The 22,467-nt window shown below is 45.3% G+C and overlaps 1 long non-coding RNA gene across 1 annotated transcript; it reads left to right on the plus strand.

Annotated features, from left to right (window-relative positions):
- Positions 1-1,462: 1,462 nt before the first annotated feature.
- Positions 1,463-14,238, plus strand: LOC309354408. Its single transcript, XR_014162268.1, has 3 exons — positions 1,463-1,683; positions 9,368-9,601; positions 13,319-14,238. It is a non-coding gene; the product is annotated as an uncharacterized lncRNA (long non-coding RNA).
- The last annotated feature ends 8,229 nt before the right edge of the window (positions 14,239-22,467 follow it).

Here is a 22,467-nt window from a genome sequence, read left to right on the forward strand (position 1 = left end):
CTTGAGAGTCCCATGGACTGCAAGAAGATCAAACCTATCCATTCTGAAGGAAATCAGCTCTGAGTGCTCACTGGAAGGACAGATCATGAAGCTGAGGCTCCAATACTTTGGCTACCTCATGAGAAGAGAAGACTCCCTGGAAAAAACCCTGATGTTGGGAAAGATGGAGGGCACAAGGAGAAGGGGACAGCAGAGGACAAGATGGCTGGACAGTGTTCTCGAAGCTACCAGCATTAGTTTGACCAAACTGCGGGAGGCAGTGGAAGATAGGAGTGCCTGGCGTGCTCTGGTCCACGGGGTCACGAAGAGTTGGACATGACTAAACAACAACAGTTCACAGGCTCTTGGAAGTTGGAGAAGTCTGGTTTAAACTAACACATCTTTGTGTTCATCTGCATGTCACTTGCATTATGTACACACACTTTGAACACATTAGTGTACATGCTAATTCCCTCTTAGGCAGCTTTTTTTCTATTTTAAAAAGTCACACAAAGAGGGGAGGGGGAGAATGGTCTCAATCCACACACAATGCACCTGAAAATTTACCCCACTGGTTTGCCCAAACTGCAAGGACGTAAGAGTAACCTTGTTCAAAGATTTAAATTTCCCATTTGGAAGATCAATTGGGTATCAGATTAGCTTTTGGCTAGAGGACAGGTGTCCCTACCCCCCTGCAAAAGCAAAGTGTTTCACCTTTTTCTGAATACATTTTATTAGAGTTTATAAAGAGAGATACAAAATTTAATACTGAATATCTTTTTTTTGTCCAACATTAAATAGAATTAAAACACAGAGAAATGGGGGGAAAGAAAAAGGAGGACGAAGAGAAAAAGAGAAACGATACGAAGAAAGAGATAGAAAAGAACTTAAAAAAGAGAATAGAAAAGATAAAACACAGAAATTAAAGAACTTCTGGTTCTTCATCTATCTGCTATATATAAACATTAGTCACTTCGTCCTCTCCAACATAATATCCAACAAAACCACTTTCCATAAACCAACCTTATCAGAGTGTTTTTGCCTTTTCAAGGAGAAATGTCTGTGGTGACCCTAAGTTAACATTCTTTGGAATGCCTGGCTTTTAATAATTATTATTTCAACCATGCCATGTCATTTCATTCTGTCTTGTGTGTGACTTCTGCTATGGCCTCCGCTACCCCAAAATAAATAGCATGCCTCCATATCCAATGTCATTATTCATTGCCCACTCAAAATCCCAGGGGTGAGTGACAGCATTAAAACACCATGTTAAATAAAATAAAATAAAATAAAATAAAATAAAATAAAATAAAATAAAATAAAATAAAATAATTTGGAGCTGAAATTTACAGGCAGAGGCACCCCTAGGCCTCCCCACCCCCCTGCCCTTGTGAGGACACAGCTTAACCCGCCCTGCCCTTCACCCCCCCTCCTTGGCTCCCCCTCCCCAGCTGCTGTTTCCTGTTTACCAGCTGAAGCGGGAGCCTTTCATCAGTGGGTTTCTGAGCTCACTTCCCCCCCAACAGGAAGCCCTGCAGGACACGGCTTCCCGCCACACCCCATCCCGCCACCCCGGGGTGGGGTAGAGGGCAGAGGAGCTCGGGGCAGGCGGGCGGGCGGGGCAGCGGACTTTAAAGGGCTGAGCCTCGCAGCCTTGCTGCCATGCGGGAGCAGCTCCGCCAAAGGCTGGAGGAGGCAGAAAGGGTAAGAGGAGTGGAGGGGAGGAGTGGGCTGGGGGGCTTGGACTGGCTGCTTTCCCCTCTTGCCCAGGACGTGGGGTGGGGTGGGGGGTGTCCCCTCCATGGCGCCTTCAGTTTTCTCTCGGTCTCTGCCTTCTCAGAAGTAAAACCTGTTGCTGTGCTCGAGGAAACTTCCTTCCCTAGTGGGAAAAGGTGCTCTAGGGTCAAGACAACCAAATGAATTGGACTCCTTGGCAGGTTTTGAATAAGCATACACAAATTTATCGATGGTTAACATAGCAGACAGACAATATAAGGATTTATGCAATTTTACAGTATGCAGAGAACAAATCAGAGAGGGAAGTGGGGGGGTTTGATGGGGAGGTGGAAAAAAAGGAGAAATAATGAATATGATACGTTTTGATATTTTTTTTAGAGCGTTTATTAATTTTCCAATTTGTTTTGATATTTTGTTATATTGAAATTGTTCATAAAAAAAACTTTTTAAAAGAAAAAGGGGCTCTAGGGTCGCAGCTTTGCAGCAGCACCTTATTACCCCAGTGGGGCTCACTGCCAGGGAAAGTTTGCACGGCCTTTAAATCAGGCTTTCCCAAACTTGGGTCTCCAGTTGTTTTGGACTGCAGTTCCTAGCATCCCCGACGACTGATACTGAACATGGAATTTCGAATTCTGCAAAAGGCTCCCCAAAGCCAGGTTACTGGGTGAAAGCTGGAAGTCACATTTTTATTTTCATTTTCAAACGGTCAGGCATAATCCACTCCAGTTTTGGGGTTTGGGGTGTGGCTGTCCAGCCCTGTCCTACTATACAGGGGCATAAGAAATTGCCTTATACCTCAGGTTAAGTACTTAATTTGTTCAGGAGGTCCGTACTTAACCTGAAACTGTTCTTAACCTGAAGCTCCACTTTAGCTAATGGGGCCTCCTCCTGCTGCCGTGCCACCGGAGCCCGATTTCTGTTCTCATCCTGAAGCAAAGTTCTTAACCTGAAGCACTATTTCTAAGGTTAGCGGAGTCTGTAACCTGAAGTGTAGGTAACCTGAAGCATATGTAACCTGAGGTACCACTGTACTCATTCAGACCATGATTGGTCCACCTAACTCAGTATATGACCAATACATTCACTGGCAGCAGTTCTCCAGGAATTCAGGCAAGAGTCTTTCTCACTGAGCTTACAGTTTCAGAATAGAACTGCATCAGTGCTTTTGCTCTCTGCCTTTTGAGCTCTGTGGGCATTAACCTTGACCTTGCCATTACTAGCGGGTGAAGGAGCTTTGCCAGCGAGTGGGCTTCCCCTTCCCCTCTGGCTCCAGCTTTTCCCTTTGCTCTGGCAAATGCTGAAGCACAGAGCAGCTCTGTGCATGTCTTGCGGCTTTCACAGCTGCAAATAAGCCCTGGAATGGAAGCTTCTCAAGCACCAGAAGCATGCTGTAGTGTCTGGACACTTATGCCACAGGACTCTATTGTCTGCCTCCCATGCAAGCACAATATATTATTTGCAGAAGTGTACTCAAAACATTTATTTGTTTTTTGGACTACAATTCCTAGCATCCCCGATGACTGGTCCTGCTTGTCAGGGATAATGGGAGTTGTAGTTCAAAAAGCAACTGGAGACCCCAGTTTGGGAAACCGTGGAGACTAGATCCTTCTCCTTGCACACCAGACATTTAGAGCACATCTGTTGCCCATTTAGCTTCCCACCTACACACCCCAAAGAATTCTGGGAAGTGTTGTTTGCTGGGGTTTCTGGGAAATGTAGCACTGCAGTCCCCGGATTCTGCGGGGGAAGACGTGTGCTTGAGGTGTATGTTTCCTTTTATGGTGTTGGTGTAATAAGCAGCTCCTCAGTATTGGGCTGGTGGTGGTCCTCCAGCAGTTTTGGGACTACAATTCCTATCATCCCTAACCACTGGCCCTGCAAGCTAGGGATGATGGGAGTTGTAGTCCAAAAACAGCTGGAGACCCAAGTTTGGGAAACCCTGCTCTGCATTCGAATTGTGTTGCCTTTCCTTGTGACTCCCTTGAACTGTGATGTAAAGATTGGGAGCTGCAGTGATGATTGCCTCCTGTCTAGGACCTGAGCCGTAGATGATGGCTAACGTTGCCACCTTTCGCCTCTGGCCTTGCTCCTGTGTCTCCGACGGCAGACTGATGTACCAAAACCGATCAGGTATCGTTTTCCCCAATACTCTTCTCTTTACGCTGTGGAAAGTGTCACTTGCTAAATTACTATTGAAGGCACCAGACCTACTCTGCTGTGATGTCTGTTGTGCGATTTTGAGCCAATCGCAAACTTTCAGCCTAGTCCACCTCACAGGGTTGTTGTGAGAATGGAATTGGTGGGGAGAGCCACGTATTCCCCCCTCGAGCTTGTTGAAGGAAGGCTGGGATATAGATATAATATTTGATGGCTCAATGGACTTATTTTCAGACCATCATCTGGGCTTACAAGGTAGCTGACATAACAGAAAAACACAATTCAAAAGAAAGCTAGATAATGTCATTGTCAGCAGTACAAAAAAAAATAATTAATTGAAAACGCAGGGCAGTTAACAAAATAAAACAGCAGTATAGATTCCGGCAGCTGAAAAAAAATGTTCACATAAATTTACCTAAAAGGATACCCCACCCCCATTTCCTTCCTGGCGTAGGAAATCTAAGAATTTACTAGACTCTGCAGATTTTGGAAGCTTTAAAAAGCATAAGACTTGGAGACATATCTTGATGGGCCACTAAGCAAGTAGATGGATCCCCAAAAACAGTGTGTTCTCTAATTGCTGGAGGAATACACACAGGTTTGCCAAATTCTGGTCGGGATAGTTCTGCCAGGTATTTCTCACGCAGCTTGGTCTATAGCAACAGAGACGACTCATTTAGAAACCTGTTTCTTCAGCATGGTAAATTGCCGAGCCACATTAAAAAGAGAAAGAGAGAGAAAATCATCGCTTAACATCCAGCAATCGTTGTGCTGAGCACCCCACTTCCTCAAGAGCTAGGAAGTTCAAAGTCGGTTTCCTTGCAAGGGGAGAGTGCTGAATGCCTGTAGGGTTTTTGTGGTACATAGGTGAGGGAGCAGAGAATAGCAGCAGGCGGGCAGGCAGGCTGCCTTGGTCCTGATGCAGCATCAGTCCTTAAGTCGCCATCTAGCCAGTGTGGTGTAGTGGTTAAGAGCGGTGGACTTGTAATCTGGGGAACCAGGTTCGCGTCTCCGCTCCTCCACATGCAGCTGCTGGGTGACCTTGGGCCAGTCACACTTCTCTGAAGTCTCTCAGCCCCACTCACCTCACAGAGTGTTTGTTGTGGGGGAGGAAGGGAAAGGAGATTGTTAGCCGCTTTGAGACTCCTTCGGGTAGTGATAAAGCGGGATATCAAATCCAAACTCTTCTTCTTCTAGCTTCAAAACTCTTGTGCTCTTTCCCCTTTCCATCCCCAAATAATCAGTTCCATTTCTCTCCCCCAAAATAGGTGGGTATAATTTAAGACTGGGATGGGGACTGGGTGGATTTGATTTTAATCAAATCGATTTAAATCACTAGTCAGTAAGACTTAATTTAAATCATTTTTTTACAGAATGATTCATTCTTGCTGGTATAATCTTAATATTTCCAACCAGATGAAGGTTTCATTTTTGGAATAATACATTTTCAGAGTAGTTTTTACAGTTATATCAAAAATTACTGATTTGGTTATACTATTAGAAATACATAGATAATTATGAAATTATTGTGAGGTTTAATAAGTTAACTGTTTATATTTGGACAACTTTTCTGCTGTACTTTATTGGAAGGAGAATAATCATTTCCTTAATAACAATTTAAACAATTTATTTAACTAAAACAATAACATTATAGAATATGTATCCATGTTTGTTAACTGATGTGGTTAAACTTTTTAAAAAAACAACAAAACTTTGAGTTTTAGCATATATGAAAAACTTAAAACAAATCCTTATTTCCTGATGAATAGCCTTTGGACTATAATGTAACTTAAATAGATAACTATCTTAGAAAGCATTTTATTTTAAAAACCTGATTTAAATTTTAAAAACTTATTTAAATTTTTTAAAGATCCTGAATCTCTCTTTCCCCCACTTTGTTTTACTTTTTGAAAAGCATTTGTCCCCCCCCCATTCTATTTTCCTGCTCTAAATCACTCCCCTCCATGATCTATTATCCTCACAGAGGGAAATGATGTAAGAATGATACAGGTTCCTGTATAATTAAACTATTTGTGTGTGTGTTCTGTATTAATTACCCCTAGCAAGGCTAATACCAGGTTTAGGAGTGTAATTCATTTCAGGAAAATTGTGGGTGGGGTGGGAAGAGGTTAATACCCCCTTCTCCAGTATCGCTGCTTTGATCGAAATAAGAAAAGTTTTGGTTTTTTGTTTTGAATCTCCCATCAACCCCAGCAGGCAAGGCCAGGAATTGTGGGAGTTGTAGTTCAGCAACACCTGGAGGGCCCGTTGTTTCCCACACCTGTTAGAGCTCATCCTGGCTCCATCTCTTTTGGCCCTGTATCTCCAACTAATCTCTGCCTTTTACCATTTGATCCTTTCCCTTCCTTTTGAGTGCAGGCCGCTCCACGTCACACAACCTCCCAGTGCTGCGTTGCATGTCTCCGTTGACTGGGAGAGACCAACATGAGTAGCTGCCGCAAGACTGGGGCTGGTGCAAATGCTGTGGCCAGGATAAAATTCTAGTGGTGGTGGTGGTTTCTTCTTTAAACAGCATGGGAAGGGCCTTATTATCTGCAACCAGCCAAGGAATAATTCCCAGGCTACTCACGGGCAACAAAAGTCAAGTGATCCCTTGCTGGAGCAGCTTAGTGTAGGAACCATAGAACTGCAGAGTTGGAAGGGACCCCGGAGGGTCATCTGGTCCAACCCCCTGCAGTGCCCACAGCCGTCCCTCGAACCACCAACCTTCTGGCTAACAGCCAGGCGCACTGTTCCCATTGCGCCACCTGAGATCCGCATGTAAATATGTAGTTGAAATCATACCCACACCATGTACCTTGGACCAAGTCTCGTTTAACTCAGTGGTGCTTACTCCCGAGAAGGCATCTTTGGGGATTGCATTGCCAAAGAGTTTCTGGAAGCTCTCACCTGAGTTCTTTGCTTTATTCACCTTCCTGTGCTCGTGTGTGTGTGTGTGTGTGTGTGTGTGTGTGTGTGTACCAATACAGAAGTGATTGTCTCAGGCAGTGGAGAACTTGTTCTTGGACTACAATTCCCATCATGCTGAATAGGGCTAATGGGAGTTGGAGTCCAGCAACATGTGAAGGGCAATGCCCTCCCCATCCCTCATCTGTAATCTGCCTAGTGTCTCCATCTCTGTCCAACCTTTCCTGTCTCTTCCTTGCTCTCTCACCTGCATCCTTAGCATCTCCTACATCAGGCATATCCCTAGCCTGATATACATCCCTAGCAAACAGGATCAGTGGTCGGGGATGATGGGAATTGTAGTCCCAAAACATCTGGAGGGCCGAGTTTGCCTAGGCCTGTCCTAGATTCTAGCAAATACAGCAAATGTTATCTGGCAATAAATTCAAACTGGAGGGCTGGCTTGAAACACAATTGTACAAATCCACACTGTGTGCATCAGTCTGTATTGATTTGAAACCAGCAGAGCAAAGTCTGATGCAGAGGAGATGCTGAAGTCCTGTGACTGGGCCTCCTTCTTTTTTTTAACATTGAACTGATGTTGGGGAGCTTCCATTTTGATTGGAGCCACTCTTTCCACCCCTAAGTGGTTGTTAAACTTGCAGTAGAACCAGGGGAGGCACGCCCATATATCCCCCCCCAATTGTGCAGCTTGGGGGAGAGGGAGAGGGGATAGCTCAGCTGGTTAGAGCATGCTGCTAATAACGCCATGGTTGCAGGTTTGACTCCCGTATGGGACAGCGTCATATTCTTGCATTTCAGGGGCTTGGACTAGATGAATCTCAGGGTCCCTCCCAACTCTACAGTTCTATGAAATGCAGTGGGGAAGGGTTGTCATCCATCCATCCCACCCAACCACCCACCCCTGTCTTCCTTTTCCTGTTGCTCCTCACAGCCCTTGGAGGTCAGGTCTGTTCTGCCCCTGGCAAGCCAAGCATGTGTGCTTAAGCAAATAGTGCTCTGTGGTTGAGGTCAGGGGAAGGAGGCGAATAACAATTGCTCAGGGCCCTGCTGCACAACCTGTGTTTGCAACACACACACACACATTTTGCTTACACCTTGTGTGCATTGCTAAAAATAAGCTGTGGGGAGCCGCAAAGCATGGAGGAAGGGCAGGTTAGCACATCGCTATCTTCCCCATCTTCAAAGATGGTTGTGCATGTGAGAGAGAGAGAGAGAGAGAGAGAGAGAAATTGAGAGACAGAGAGAGAGGCACAGACAGACAGCCAAAGTCTTCCATCTTGTCGCTAACCTCTGAATCAGAGAGTTGAAAGGGTGCGTTTGTAAGAAATCCAGAAGTAGCGTATCTCCCAACTGCCCCAAAAGCACATCTATCTGCCTTGCATGCTGAAGGCCTCGGGTTCAATCCCTGGTATCTCTAGGTAGGGCTGGGAGGGACCCATGCCTGAAACCTGCATTGCAGAGGGTTGACCAGATGAGCTCCATGGTCCCTTCCGATTCTGCGGTTCTAGGATACTGAACTTGGGCAAATGTAGTGAATAGACTAGGATTAGTTCAGTCGTAGCGCCTCAGTGCTTGGCCTTATTTTGCATTCTGTTTAGGGTTTCCCAAACTTGGGCCGCCAGCTCTTTTGGGACTACAACTCCCATCATCCCTAGCTATCAGGACCAGTGGTTAGGGATGATGGGATTTGTAGTCCCAAAACAGCTGGCGGCCCAAGTTTGGGAAACTCTGGTTTAGACCTTCTGCCTGCTTCCCCTGTACTGAATTGTGTATGTTTGGCAACCTCAGTAAACACTCTCTTGGGCACCCCTCCTTCCTCACAAGCTGGAGCCCTGCAGCATCTCAAAGGCGCCACCTTGGCTCTCCCTGTTCTGTCCGTCCTCCATGCTATGCAAAATTTTAGAAACCTCCTTTCTCCTCGGCCTGCCCAAACTTAAAAGCTCCAACCAGGATTGCTGCCACTGGCTTGCATCCAATTCCCGACCCATTTTGGCTGTGGGGCTGGACCCAGAGGGTCCCATGTGCAGGGTGAATGCCAGTGCAGATCCATGCCATGAGTACAGGGTTCCTAGCTCAGTCGCAGGGTACATGCCATGCATGCAGAAGACCCCCAGCTCAACTCCTGGGCAGTGTGGTCTAGTGGGCAGAGCGTTTGGATCAGGACCAGGGAGATCCAGGTTTGACCCCCACTTGGCCATCATGCTTGCTAGGTAGCCTTGGGCCTGACCCTGTCTCTCAGCCCGACCTCCCTCACAGGGTTGGTGTAGGCAGTCCAAGACTTGGGACCTGTGTGCATAGAGCTATTATGCTTGCAAAGCATTTTCATACATGCGCCTGTGAATAGCCACAGCGATGCGGTGCAGCATAGCGGCTGAGACCGAGCTGAGGAGACCTCATTTCAAATCTCACCTCTGCCGCGAGCTCACTAGAGGCAAGCCTTCGGATCTATTTGTGTACATGCGCGACCGTTTCTAATGCGAGACGGAAAGTGGTTGTTGTTTTTTTTCAAACCAAACCTCGAATTTACATGCTAGCCAATGTAGCCTTTGCCTCTGCATTATAGGTGGAGGGTTGGGAGTGCAAGAATTTATTTCGGTGCTGCACCTCTAAGCTGAATAGCTCAGAAAGGATTTCCTAAATCGTGAGAGCCGATCAGTTCCCAAATGGGATTTACAGCATCTTCATCTTCGCAAGGCCAGAGATGATTTCGAGTTGGGGCTATCCTGTCTCCCAGCAGAGTTCTGGACTTAAGCTTGTCTCTTTGGGAGAGCACTTAACTTCCCTGTGATTGCGGGAGGTAAGCGTAAGTTTTTGTTGTCGGATTTCTTGAACAGCAAAGCGCATTACAACTAGGGCTGTGAGATGCGGTTGGCTGATTTCACTGGTGTTATCAATGCAAAACATGTTTATCGACCAAAGGGTTGCCCCCAATTAACCAGACAGCAGTTTTTTTGTTCTGTTTTCCCCCCTAAAATTGTTTTACAGCGGTGCTTATTAAAAACTGCACATGGCAGGAAACCTCTTTAAAAGGAAGCAATTTGTCCTTTCTGTGAAATCAGGGGAATATGTGGAAAACAAGCCACTGGAATCCTATAGCCACTTAACCTGGGGGTAAGTCCCACTGAACTCGATGGAACTTGCTTCTGAGTAGATAAATCGCAGATTGCACTGTCATTAAATACGTACAGCACAATCCTATGCATGTTTACTCAAGAGTCCTGTTGGATTCAGCCAACTTATTCCTAGATTAAGTGTGTATTTGACTGCAGCCTTCAACTCCTACAATTAATCAATTTTAATTTGTTTTAATTGGGTAAGCTGTTACATGGTAGAACCGGAGGGAGGGGGGATGACTCATTTTAAATATAATAAATACAGTGAATTTCTTGGACTGGAGCATGACTTTACAGGAAATTCTTATGGTAGCAGGAAAATCCTGCTTTGTAAAATCCTGGTGCTCCCCCCCCCCCACATCCTTTTTCTGTTTAAAAATGGGATGTTTTGAGTTTTTATATCCTGGTCCCTTTTGGCAAAGTCCCAGCAAGGCTAGAATCCTTTCCCCCATCTGGCAGAAAGACAAAGTTTTTCTGCGTATGGCTACGAGGAAAACGACCCATTATCTTCTGCAAGAGAGACACTCTGCCCCTCCCTCACAAGAAAATCCCATATACATTACCAGCATCAACCTCTTTCCTACAGTACCATGAACTACAGAAATCTGGTCTGTTCCTTCTGTCTTAGGCTGCTTCTAGACAACCTGGTTGTGTGGTTCTTTTTTTTGGGGGGGGGGTGCCATTCTGATTTATTTGCAGCGAGGTCAGAGTGTTACCCTACCTTTTCCAGCGCATCTTCCCATCCCTTTGCTCATTGCAAAACCAATCTTTTGGGGTATTAGGTTTACTGAGCAAGACTCCCAAACAACTATAATTGCACAGCCTGAGATTGCCGGCATGTGACTGAATCCCACCCAAAAACATCTCTTAAACTTCAAGAGAGCCTCTAATATCTTTTTAAAAAACAAAAACCGCAAAGTTGTTAATATGGGCAAAACTCTTTGTTTTTATGCTAAGTTATTTTAGCCTCCTTTTTGGTTTTATGGGCCAATATGAATTGCCTTAATTTCATCTGCTTTTGTTTTTACTGTAATTTGAACTGGTTTATTTCTATTAAATATATTTAATAACTTTTTGAATTTTATTGAATACATATACAGTTTCATGTTCCTCTGGGCAGCAGAGCATTCTAGGGTGCAGGACCAGTTTCTCGCAAGGGAAGAAATCTTCATGATTTTTTAAAGCCTGTTGCTACACAGATAGGCAGAGAACAACCTACTTCCTTAGCATTTAAGCACCAGCATTTAAAAAAAAATGTTTAATTTTTGCCTGGGCATTTAACAGTTGTTAAAAAAAACCACAAACTTAATTGAAGCATGTTGTTCTTAATCTGACTTTTTAGGATCCTTTACTAATTTGTGTGGTTTATTTTTAAATGTTCATTAGCTTTGGTTATTTTGTTGTGATTTTATTGTGTGAACCTGCCCTGATTATTCTGTGAACCGCCGTGGGGTCTTATCATGAACGGTGGTATATAAATCTAATTAATAATAAGAATAATAATCAGGACTCAGCAGAACTCAGCTCCAGCACCTCTCAGGTGAGCTCCATTGCCATCATACGAGAACAAGGGAGGTGTTCATGGTGAGTTCTGGCACCTCTTTCTCTAGAAAAATAGCACTAATAATAACAATAATGTTCTTTTAAGAAGCTGTGACCTGCCTTGCAGCACAACACACAGGAAGCATAAAAAGCAATATATAGGCAAACAGAGCTTCCAAACCAAAGTGGCGACTGCAGCAGCACTCCTAGCGCACGATATTAAAAAATAAAGCAGAATCGCAGAGCTGCTTTCTCTTTCTTCTTGCCAAATTTATAACTCACAAACTTCCTTTCAGTTCCTCCACCTTGAAGGTAGATGGTGCTTCAGTTATCTTCCAAACTGGTTTTTTAAAAAACAAAAATAAAAAAACAAAACCCTCGCCTGATATACTCTTAGTAGCCCTAAAGGAAACACCTGGTGCTTGCAGCCAAGTGCCAGGTTACACAGAGATCTAGAGATAGAGACAGTTTTGCATAACTGCACACTCTCTCTCGCTCTCTCGTACACACACCCTTTAAGATTTGAATTGCGGTGTGAGCCCTTCAGGAGATTTAGGATCAAGGAGGGTTTTGGGTGAAGACCTCCCAAACACGTATTCTCCTCTCATTCCCCTCCTGGTCCATCTCCTTCGCCCAGAATCCTCTTGGAATAACAAAGTTGGCCCCCCTCAGAGCCAAATTTAAACACCTCTGTGGCGAAACGATCCGACCTCATACAGAAACCTTGCGGTTTCCCCCTCAGTGTTTCCAATATTACATCTGTGCCAAGTTCATCACGCTTTGCTGACCTTTGGTGAAGGCCTTCGGTGGAGAAAACCCAGCTGTCTTTCTAATAGAAGGACACTGCGAGGTTAGGTAACACGTGTGTGGTGTTCATCTGAATGAGTGGTTCCGATGAAGTCCAGAAGCGGCTTGACCCTGGTCAGCCAGTGACCCTCACGCCTGAGTGGGGATTTGAATCCGGGCCTCTCCAATCCTTGGTCCAATACTGTAAGCCAGAGCTGGCTCCAAATACCTGAAAGACCAACTCCTAATACAGACCCCCCAAGGTGTTAAGATCGACAGAGGGGTCTCCCTTGGTTGTCCCACCACCCTCAGAAACTCGGGGTGGCAGCAGCAGCCTGGGAGAGAGCCTTCTCTGTGGCAAACCTCCCAAAAGAGGTGTGCTTGGCTTCTCCACTGCACAACTTTTCAGCAAATGCTGAAGACACCTCTTTAACCTGGCTTTAGATATTTAGGACCCACCTTATTTCTGTGATTGTAAATTGTTTTGAACTCTTTTAAGATTGTGTTTTATTGGTTGTAACCTGCCCTGGGACCTTAGGGTGAAGGGCCGGTAATAATAATAATAATAATAATAATAATAATAATAATAATAATGGACCCTCCACATCCTCAAAACAAAAAAAAAATTTCCAATAGCACCTTAGAGACCAACTAAGTTTGTTATTGGTATGAACTTTCGTGTGCATGCACACTTCTTCAGATACCTTCTTCAAATGCATGCACACAAAAGCTCATACCAATAACAAGCTTAGTTGGTCTCTAAGGTGCTACTGGAAGGAATTTGTTTGTTTGTTTGTTTCGACTACGGCAGACCAACACGGCTACCTACCAGTAACTAGAGCTATGGAAGTCCCCACATGCTGTTGGACTCCCATCAGCCCCAGCCAGCATGGCCAACCATTAGGGACATGGGAGTTGTAGTCCAACAACGTTTGGAGGGTCACAGGATTGTTGGCATTTGAAGAGTGCTTTCCATTTTCTGCCTCTTCTGTTTTGCCCTTGCAGCTACTCTCTTGCAGCCCAGACTTTGCTAACCGTACTCAACTCTTCTCTTTTTATAAACCCCCCTACAGATCATTACACTCGGACGGACATCTCTTCCCGCCCACTGCACAAGGAAGGGAGTGTGCAGAACTCTCGCCCCCCTCTCTCCCAACCCTTGTACCAGTGCCAAATGTGTCCCCCACTGGTACAGAGGATGGAAGGGAGGGTGGTGCACAGACACAGTCCTCTTTGGAGTCTTCCCTCCCCAGCTCTGATGACAGCTCTAAGCCAGCATCTTCCAGCACCATCTTCCCTTCAACCAGCTCTGAAAGCCAGGCAGCCTCATCTTCTCCCTCCCTTCACTCATAACCACTGGCTCTGCTGATGGCGTTCGCAACGTCTCATCCTCAGACATCTTTAGAGCCCATCAAGGCCTCCTGCCCTTCTCTTGGACAGTTGCCTATTTTGGTTTTTGGTTTTGCCTTCTGCATTTTTGTGGGGGAAAGGGGTATAGGAGCCTTGCCTATTTTATATTTTGATTTGCATTGGCACTTTTTCTTCTGTGAAATTTTGTGGTACCCATGACAGGTAATGCGATTTCCAAATGTGACCCCCTCCCCACTCTGGGCACAAAATGATAATAATAATAATAATAATAATAATAATAATAATAATAATAATAGGGACCTCTGCCTGCTAAGCCCAACCTTAGCCAAAGGAAAGCATCTCTTCCTAGCTTCACACAAATTCTTCTTCAGAGGGCCTTCTCGGTAGTGGCGCCCGCCCTGTGGAACGCCCGCCCTTCAGATGTGAAGGAAATAAGTAGCTATCTTATCTTTAAAAGACATCTGAAGGCAGCTGTGTTTAGGAAAGTTTTTAATATTTAATGCTGTATTGATTTTAACACTCAATTGGAAGCCGCCCAGAGTGGCTGGGGAAACTCAGCCAGATGGGCGGGGTATAAATTATTATTATTATTGGCTGGCCAAATTAAAAATTGTTCTCGACATGATCGGAAGGATTGTCATTTTTTTGCAGACTGATTTTGGGAGGGAGAACTGGAGCTGCACTGGGGACTCTAGCAGGATATGAAACACAATCACAGACCACATCTGGATCTCGCCATTTAAAGCGCTATGGTGCCACTTTTAGCCGTTATGGCTTCCCCCAAGGAATCCTGGGAACTATAGATTGTTAAGCATGCTGAGAGCTATAAGAAGACTACTTTTTCTCTCAAAGAGCTACCATTTCTAGAGTGGCATAGCCATCAATCCCTCTTCCCAGGGAATGCTAGTAATAGTAGCTCTTTGAGGGGAATAGTGTGGCCTAGCAGCTCTCAGCAGCCTTAACAGATGACTGTTCCCAGAATCCTTTGGGGGGCAGCCATAATCGTTAAAAGAGGTATAACAGTGCGGATGCGACTGGGGTTAGAGAGAGGGCAGTGAGTAACTAGGAATGGGGCGACTGGAGAAGGTGTTTGTGACAGCCTGTTTTGTTAGTGGCTGCAAATCTATGGCAGGGTGAGAGAAGCGCGCACTCTCTATGGGGGAAGCTGGAGGGGAAATGCAGCCAGGCATAAAACCAGGAGTGTGGGATGGGGAAAAGGGGACTGCAAGACGGCAAGGTAGAAGAGTCGTCCAAGACATTTTGCCGCCTGAGGCGGAAAAACCGAACTGTGCCACCTACAGAGTCAAGGTGCCTCGCACTCAAGGCCAGCCAAGTCATTTTGGCGGCTGAGGCAGAAGACGTCATGCAGTAAAAAAAAGCAACAACAATAAAATTAAATAAACAGAACAATTTTCTGCCCTTTCATGACACCTAAGTCAGCTTCTTGAGAACCAGTGCTTTAAAAAAAAGGGTACTCTCATTTTAATTCAAGAAAATCACAATTTTATAGTTCAAATCGTAAAAAATAAATACAGCAAATGGACAAAAGTACAAAGATTCACAAAAATTTTAGAAGTGGGTTGGGGATACGCTTTTCTCATTATTCTTAGGGCTCAAGGTCACCCAGCGGCATGGCTCGGCCACCAATTCAAGACTACTTCACCACACAGAAACATTTCTTCGCAAAATGCATCATTTGGGGTCGGGGTAACTTATGCCGGTCTGCACATCTCCCACAATCCATTGCCACTGGCCCTGCTTCCTGGGGCTGATGGGAGTTGAAGTCCAGCCAACACCTCGGAGGCCACAGCTTCCTCATCCCCGATTGGTGGAATTCAAGAAGCGGCGATGGCCACTGGCCTATGTGGCTTTAAAAGTGGTTGGGCAAATTCATGAAGGAAAAGGCTCTTGGCCATGATGGTTAAATGCAGCCTCCATGTTTATAGAGGCAGCGTGGAGCTGAATCCCAGGGCATTGGGGCTGAGGAGTATTTATAATTTTATTTTTCGAACAGATTTTAGCCATCCTCCCATCTACAACAGCAGTGGGGCACCTGTGGCCCTCCAGGTGTTGTTGGGACTTCCAACTTGCCTCAGCCCCAACCAACCATCGCCAGTCTTAAGGAATGATGGAAGTTGTTGCCTAGCAACCTCGGGGGGGGGGTCAAACGGTCCCCACCCCGCTCTATGAAAAACAAGTGGAGCAGACTGAAGAACAGCTTTAATATGAAAATGCCTGGTTAATTAAATAAGATCTGACCTGGCTCCGAAATGATTGTAGCATTGGCGCCAGTCGTACTCTTAGCGGACATCATTCTGCAAATGCTGGCAGGGCGATCACTCTCAAAAAGCAGAATAATTTGCAGGATTTGCCAGTCCCTTTGGCATGATCCTGTGCTTTGGGGGAAGTTTCCATCCTAATGGGACTGTGGTACCAACTGTGGGATAAAAACTGGGTTTCAATGGTCTCTGCATTTTGGCTCAAAGCATTGCAGTCCCCCCACGTCCCTATGCATCTCTGAGGCCTGTTTACCTTTCTGTTCCATGCTGACAAGCCCCTATGAACTCTTCCTAGCAGCCGCCATTTCCACTTCTCTAAAGAGCAGCCCTGCTCCAAGCACATTGTGACTGTTCTAACTTAGGCTCCCTTGCTGCTGCTTTTTTTTTTAGTCACAGTCATCCTCTGCTGCTAATAAGGATGTGGGAGGAATTGGGTTCTGTTCTCATTTAAAGGAAAAAGCCACAGATTCATACTTGCTGAAACAAAAACGTGAACCAAAATATAGTTCGCCTTCAAAATTCAGAGTTTGCTATTCAATAAATGCATAGAAAAATGAAGTGTGTGTTTGTGTTCATGTGAAAATGACATACAAAAATGCATTTTTTAAGTAAACTGTTTTGCAGAAATGTGTTACGTTAGGCAGAACAAAAATGTGGATATTAGGAGAAATTCACACCAGGTGGATTTAATTTTTTTAAAAAAATAATGCAAAGTGATGTGGAAGTGGGGAGGACTTGAATTTAAAGATCGGAAAAAATGAGAAACACAAAACAATCGGAATTGTCAGCACGTTTAGCATCACTGGGTGACATAGAAGTTAGAGGCCCCTGTGCTCTAGGAAAACTTAAATTAGTCTGTGGAGAGGCTATATTAACCATTAATGTCTTAAGAATATGCTTGAAATGATACCACAAATTAAAGTCTTTTTTTGTGTGGAGATGTGTATAACTACAGACTTGTACCTAGTTATTGTCATTAAAAGTTTTATTATTTTGGAAAATAACATTTTTATCAATTAAAACCTTTGGTGGGGGAAATGTGCCATGTCACAGTTGGTGGCATAGTGGTGCGTTTTTGAATTTCAGGAGCTCATCCTGACAGCTCCCAGTGCTAGGCAGGCACCCCAAATCCGAAAATCCAGGTAGCTGTGTTGATTACCCACATCTGGAAGAGAAGTGCCATCTAGATGTTGAACTCCAGCTGCCTTCAGTGCCAGTGATCAGGGCTGATGGGAACTGTAGTCCAGCAGCACCAGGAGGGCACCATATTGGTGGCCTCCCGTACATAGCCCAACATTCACTGGTTATTATCTGCAGGGCTGCAGTCCTATGCAGTTTCCTGCGTGTAAGCCGCACATCTCACTGATGCTAGCAACCTCTGACTCTGAAGATTTGGCTTATTGCAAGACACATTGAACTTTAAAGGAATATATTCAGCCAGCTGAAATTCAACATTTAGTATTTAATCCAGGATCGGGGAGCCAGTTACCCTCCCGTTGTTGCTGGACTGCCACACTCATTATCCACTTAATTGGCCATGCCAGCTCCGGCTGATGAGATCGAGCCCAGCAGTTTGAGCCCCCCCGCCCCCCGTTTAATTAGAAATGCTAACAATCTTGCAAAGGAGCGGCGGGTGGTGCTGTGGTCTAAACCACTAAGCCTCTTGGGCTTGCCAATCAGAAGGCCGGCGGTTCGAATCCCCGCAACGGGATGAGTACCCATTGCTCTGTCCCAGCTCCTGCCAACCTAGCAGTTTGAAAGCACACCAGTGCAAGTAGATGAACAGGTACTGCTGTGGCGGGAAGGTAAACGGCGTTTCCACGCACTCTGGTTTCTGTCACGGTGTTCTGTTGCGCCAGAAGCAGTTTAGTCATGCTGGCCACATGACCTGGAAAGCTATCTGCGGATAAACACCAGCTCCCTCAGCCTGAAGGCAAGATGAGCACTGCAACCCATGGTTGCCATTGACTGGACTTAACCGTTCAGTGGTCCTTTACCTTTATCGAAGAGCCTAGGACTTGCCGATCAGAAGATCTCTGGTTTGAATCCCTGCGATGGGGTGAGCTCCCATTGTTCAGTCCCTGCTCCTACCAACCTAGCAGTTCGAAAGCACGTCAAAGTGCAAGTAGATAATTAGGTACCGCTCTGGCGGGAAGGTAAACGGCGTTTCCGTGCGCCGCTCTGGTTTGCCAGAAGTGGTTTAGTCATGCCGGCCACATGACCTGGAAGCTGTCTGCGGACAAACACCGGCTCCCTCAGCCAGTAAAGTGAGATGACCACCGCAATCCCAGAGTCATCCATGACTGGACTTAACTGTCAGGGGTCCCTTTACCTTTAAGGTGAAGAAGCAGCCCTGTTGAATAAAAGAGCTATCCAACCTCTGCTTATCCCTGCCAGCCCAGCCCCACTTCCTGGATGCTAATCTGTCACAATCAATAATGAAACCTGAAAGTCTCATTATCAACTCATTCATTAGCCACAGAAAGGAGGAGGCTCCCTCAATTAAACTCCGAGTTTTCCTGCTATGAAAGGAAGACCTCTTTTCGTCTTACCCTCTACATGACACTACTGGAAAGCTAGGGGAAGCCTACACCTGCTTTTAAAGGTAAAGGGACCCCTGACCATTAGGTTCAGTCGTGGCACTCATCTTGCTTTATTGGCCGAGGGAGCCGGCGTACAGCTTCCGGGTCATGTGGCCAGCATGACTAAGCTGCTTCTGGTGACCCAGAGCAGCGCACGGAAATGCCGTTTACCTTCCCGCCAGAGCGGTTCTTATTTATCTACTTGCACTTTGATGTGCTTTCGAACTGCTAGGTTGGCAGGAGCTGGGACCAAGCAACGGGAGCTCACCCCTTCGCGGGGATTCGAACCGCCGACCTTCTGATCGGCAAGTCCTAGGCTCTGTGGTTTAACCCACAGGGCCAGCCGCGTTACACAGGTGTTAAAGGGGAGAACACCTGCCCTGCACCCCTTTTATCGCATCTGATCGCCCAGATCTTGCTTTGGCAGTTCACAGCAGATGTACACATGCACCCCTCCCTAGGACTGTGTTTCAATTTGGGCCCTCAGAAACGGAAAAATGCCAGTGCAATAGAGAGAGCATAATGTAAATGCCAGTGCAATAGAGAGAGCATAATGTAAATTCCTCCTCCTCTTCAGCTTAATGTCTGGGCCTCATGCCCACTGAGACATTCCCAGCACCTGCCAGATTGTACAGCGGTATCTCAGGTTATGAACTTAATTTGTTCCAGTGGTCCGTTCTTAACCCGAAACCATTCTTAACTTGAGGCGCACTTTCGCTAATGGGGCCTCCTGCTGCCGCCACACTGCTGGCACACGATTTCCGTTCTCATCCTGGGGCAAAGTTCTCAATCCGAGGTACTACTTCCGGGTTAGCGGAGTTTGTAACCCGAAGTGTTTGTAACCCGAGGTACCACTGTATATGGATAGGTTGTTCAGGGGTGGGGCGATGCACTCTGTACACGCACAGGAGCACATTGATGCTGTGTTATTCACTCCCGTCCTGGCAGTAAGCTCACAGGTCCCAAAGAGCTCAGCTAAACTGCAGGTGGGCTTTTGCCCTTGCAAACAATCGCAGCACCCTCTTTTCATGTCTCAAGTAATTTCGCTTTGGTCTCTTGTAATGTGCTGCCACCCAGTGGCCTTCCTAGCAAATTGCATCAGGTAATTCAGAGGTGGATCACACCATAACCTTTCCTTGCCTCTCATTCTGTCCCGCTGACCGTTGCTTGGTAAGCGCCAGTTACTTTCCATAAGCAGACCTTTCTCCTTTCCCCAGGCCAGCTCCGTCAGGGCTATTACTCACTTTTTAGCCTCAATATTACCTTGGATGGAGAGATGGAATGATGTCTTGATCTATTTGACTAGGAGGGGAATGGTTGACGAACATTTATTTATTTATTGTATCTATTTCGCACCTTTCCTTCAAGGAGCTCAAGGTGGGATAACTAGTTCTCTCCCTCCCCATTTTGTCCTGTGAGGTTGGTCTTGCTAAAAGACTGGCTGGTCCAAGGTCACCCAGGGACCTTCATGCCTGAGCAGGAAAAGCAGAATAAGTTTTGAGTTAAGCAAATCCCTGCTTTTATCAAACTCAAGAAGCTTAAAGATACTTTTGTGTGAATATCTGAGTTCTAGTGGAGGGCTGGAGTAACACTGGAACTTCTTGCTACAGTATTTGGAACTGATCAAAAGGTCTAAGAGACTTGGGGGGGGTGTTCCTAACTTTTTGGCTTCTTGTGAAGCATAGGAGCTTAAAGAGTTTGCAAGACGGGTTTTATTTTTTCTTAAAAGGAACTCTGGAAATCTTTGGCCAGCAACTGCTATCTACGATAGCTGAATACAGCTGTGAAAAAGCCGGTTTCCATGTTGAGGATCCTTAGGAAAGGGGTTGAGAATAAAACTGTCAATACGTAGGGACTTTGAAAAATTGGAATCTATCCAATCCCAATTCCTCAGGGTCATACTCAGGATCCCCCCCTCCGTGGCAGGTACGATCATGAGATTGGAAACCGGTTGTCAAGCCTTTAGGTATGTGGCCCTGAAAGCGAAGTTATGGCTATGGCTCAAACTGTTTCAGACCGGTGGGTTTGGCCCCCTTGATTCTGAGGGATAACTTTAAATCTCCATGGGAAGGGGAGATAGTGGAGGAAGTGCAGAAGTGCGGGTTGCCCTCCCTTTATATAGAGTCCATGATGTATAGCCACGCAAAGGCGGTGATCGCTCAAAGATTAAGGGATATTGCCAGACAGGAGGACATAGCCCGTGTGAAACCTGGGTTGTTTCTGGGGGAGTTGTATCGGGCTGCTCCAGCTCGCTACCTGGCGGATATCCACTACCTGGAATACCACAGACTATTTACTGTGGCTAGGCTGAATGTTCTTGACTCGGCGGTTCTGAAGGGAAGATATGGAGGAGTCCCATATGACCAGAGATTATGCCACTGTGCGTTGGGTGAGGTAGAATCCACAGAGCACATTTTACTGAGCTGTCCCTTCTACAACGACTTAAGACAGTATCTTATAACTCCATACTTACCCCAGCTCAGTTCCCGACAAAGAGGAAAGCAGACAGCATATCTGCTAAATAAGTCTTCTGGGAAAACAACTTTGTCAGTGGCTAAATTCCTTTTCCTGGCACTCAAGTGTCGGAAACGTATAACTGAATGCTTTGATGTGGGTTATCTGTGAGAGGTCTAGTACTGTGGCCCTACCTTTTTATGTACCCCTATGATGTTTTAGTTTATAATTCTGTATTGTGTAATGTTTATTTCTGACCATCGGTCGAATAAAGGAAATTGAATTGAACTGTCAATACCATAACGTCTCTATACCAATCCATGGTGTGGCCACACTTGGAATGCCGTGTAATTTTCTGGCTGCCGCACCTCAAGAGAGTATATTGCAGAACTGGAAAAGGTTCATAAAAGAGCTATCAAAAGTTACAAAAGTTTTGTCCCACCATTTGAGCATCTCATTCATTTTGGAGGCTGCAGCAGCCCCTGGTGGACAAGGACCCCCAGCCAAGAAACCGAGTTATTTTCGAGAACAAACATTTATCCGGCTCCTTTCCAGCCCCTCGTTCTGCAGCCACAGCCACCCAAAGCATCACCATCTAACGAACACAACAGAGATCATAAGGAAGGACGAATGCAACATTGGAACAAATTTTTCAATCTGCTATGATTAAAGGGGCACAAGATGCTGGACATAACATTATGTTTGCTGACTGGGAACAGTTATGGACCACAGGTACGAAGTTTACGGCATGTAATGCCTTAAGAGAGAATATTATGAAAATGATTTACAGGTGGTACATGACCCCAGTCAAACTTGCAAAAATTTATCATTTGCCCGATAATAAATGTTGGAAATGCAAAGAAAATGAAGGTACATTCTTTCACCTTTGGTGGACGTGCCCAAGGATTAAGGCTTTCTGGGAAATGATTTATAATGAAATGAAAAAGGTATTTAAATATACCTTCCTGAAGAAACCAGAGGCCTTTCTCCTGGGCATGGTCGGCCAATTGGTGCCAAAGAAGGATAGAACTTTCTTTATGTATGCTACAACAGCAGGAAGAATACTCATCGCAAAGTACTGGAAGACACAGGATCTACCCACTCTGGAAGAATGGCAGATGAAGGTGATGGACTATATGGGATTGGCAGAAATGACTGGCAGAATCCGAGACCAGGGAGAAGAGTCGGCGGAAGAAGATTGGAAGAAATTTAAAGACTATTTACAGAAATATTGCAAAATTAATGAATGTTAGAATGATGTCAGATAGAAATTAAGTGGTTTCCAGCTGTAATGCTTTAAGAGAATATGGAAAAAAAGGTTTAGAAATAGGTTAAAATTTATTGATAAGGATTTGCTGAACTAACAATCTGAATTGGAATACAAAAAAGGGAGGTACGAGGAGGTCTGGGAAATAAGTTAATGGAAAATAAGTAACGGAAACTGTGTGTTTTTAATTATTTTCTTTTTGTATTTTTGTTATTTTTTATTTTTATTGTATTACTATTGAAAACTTTAATAAATATTCTTCAAAAAAA

The sequence above is a fragment of the Podarcis melisellensis genome (genome assembly GCF_964234715.1).
Source record: "Podarcis melisellensis genome assembly, chromosome: 13".
Lineage (NCBI taxonomy): Eukaryota > Metazoa > Chordata > Lepidosauria > Squamata > Lacertidae > Podarcis > Podarcis melisellensis.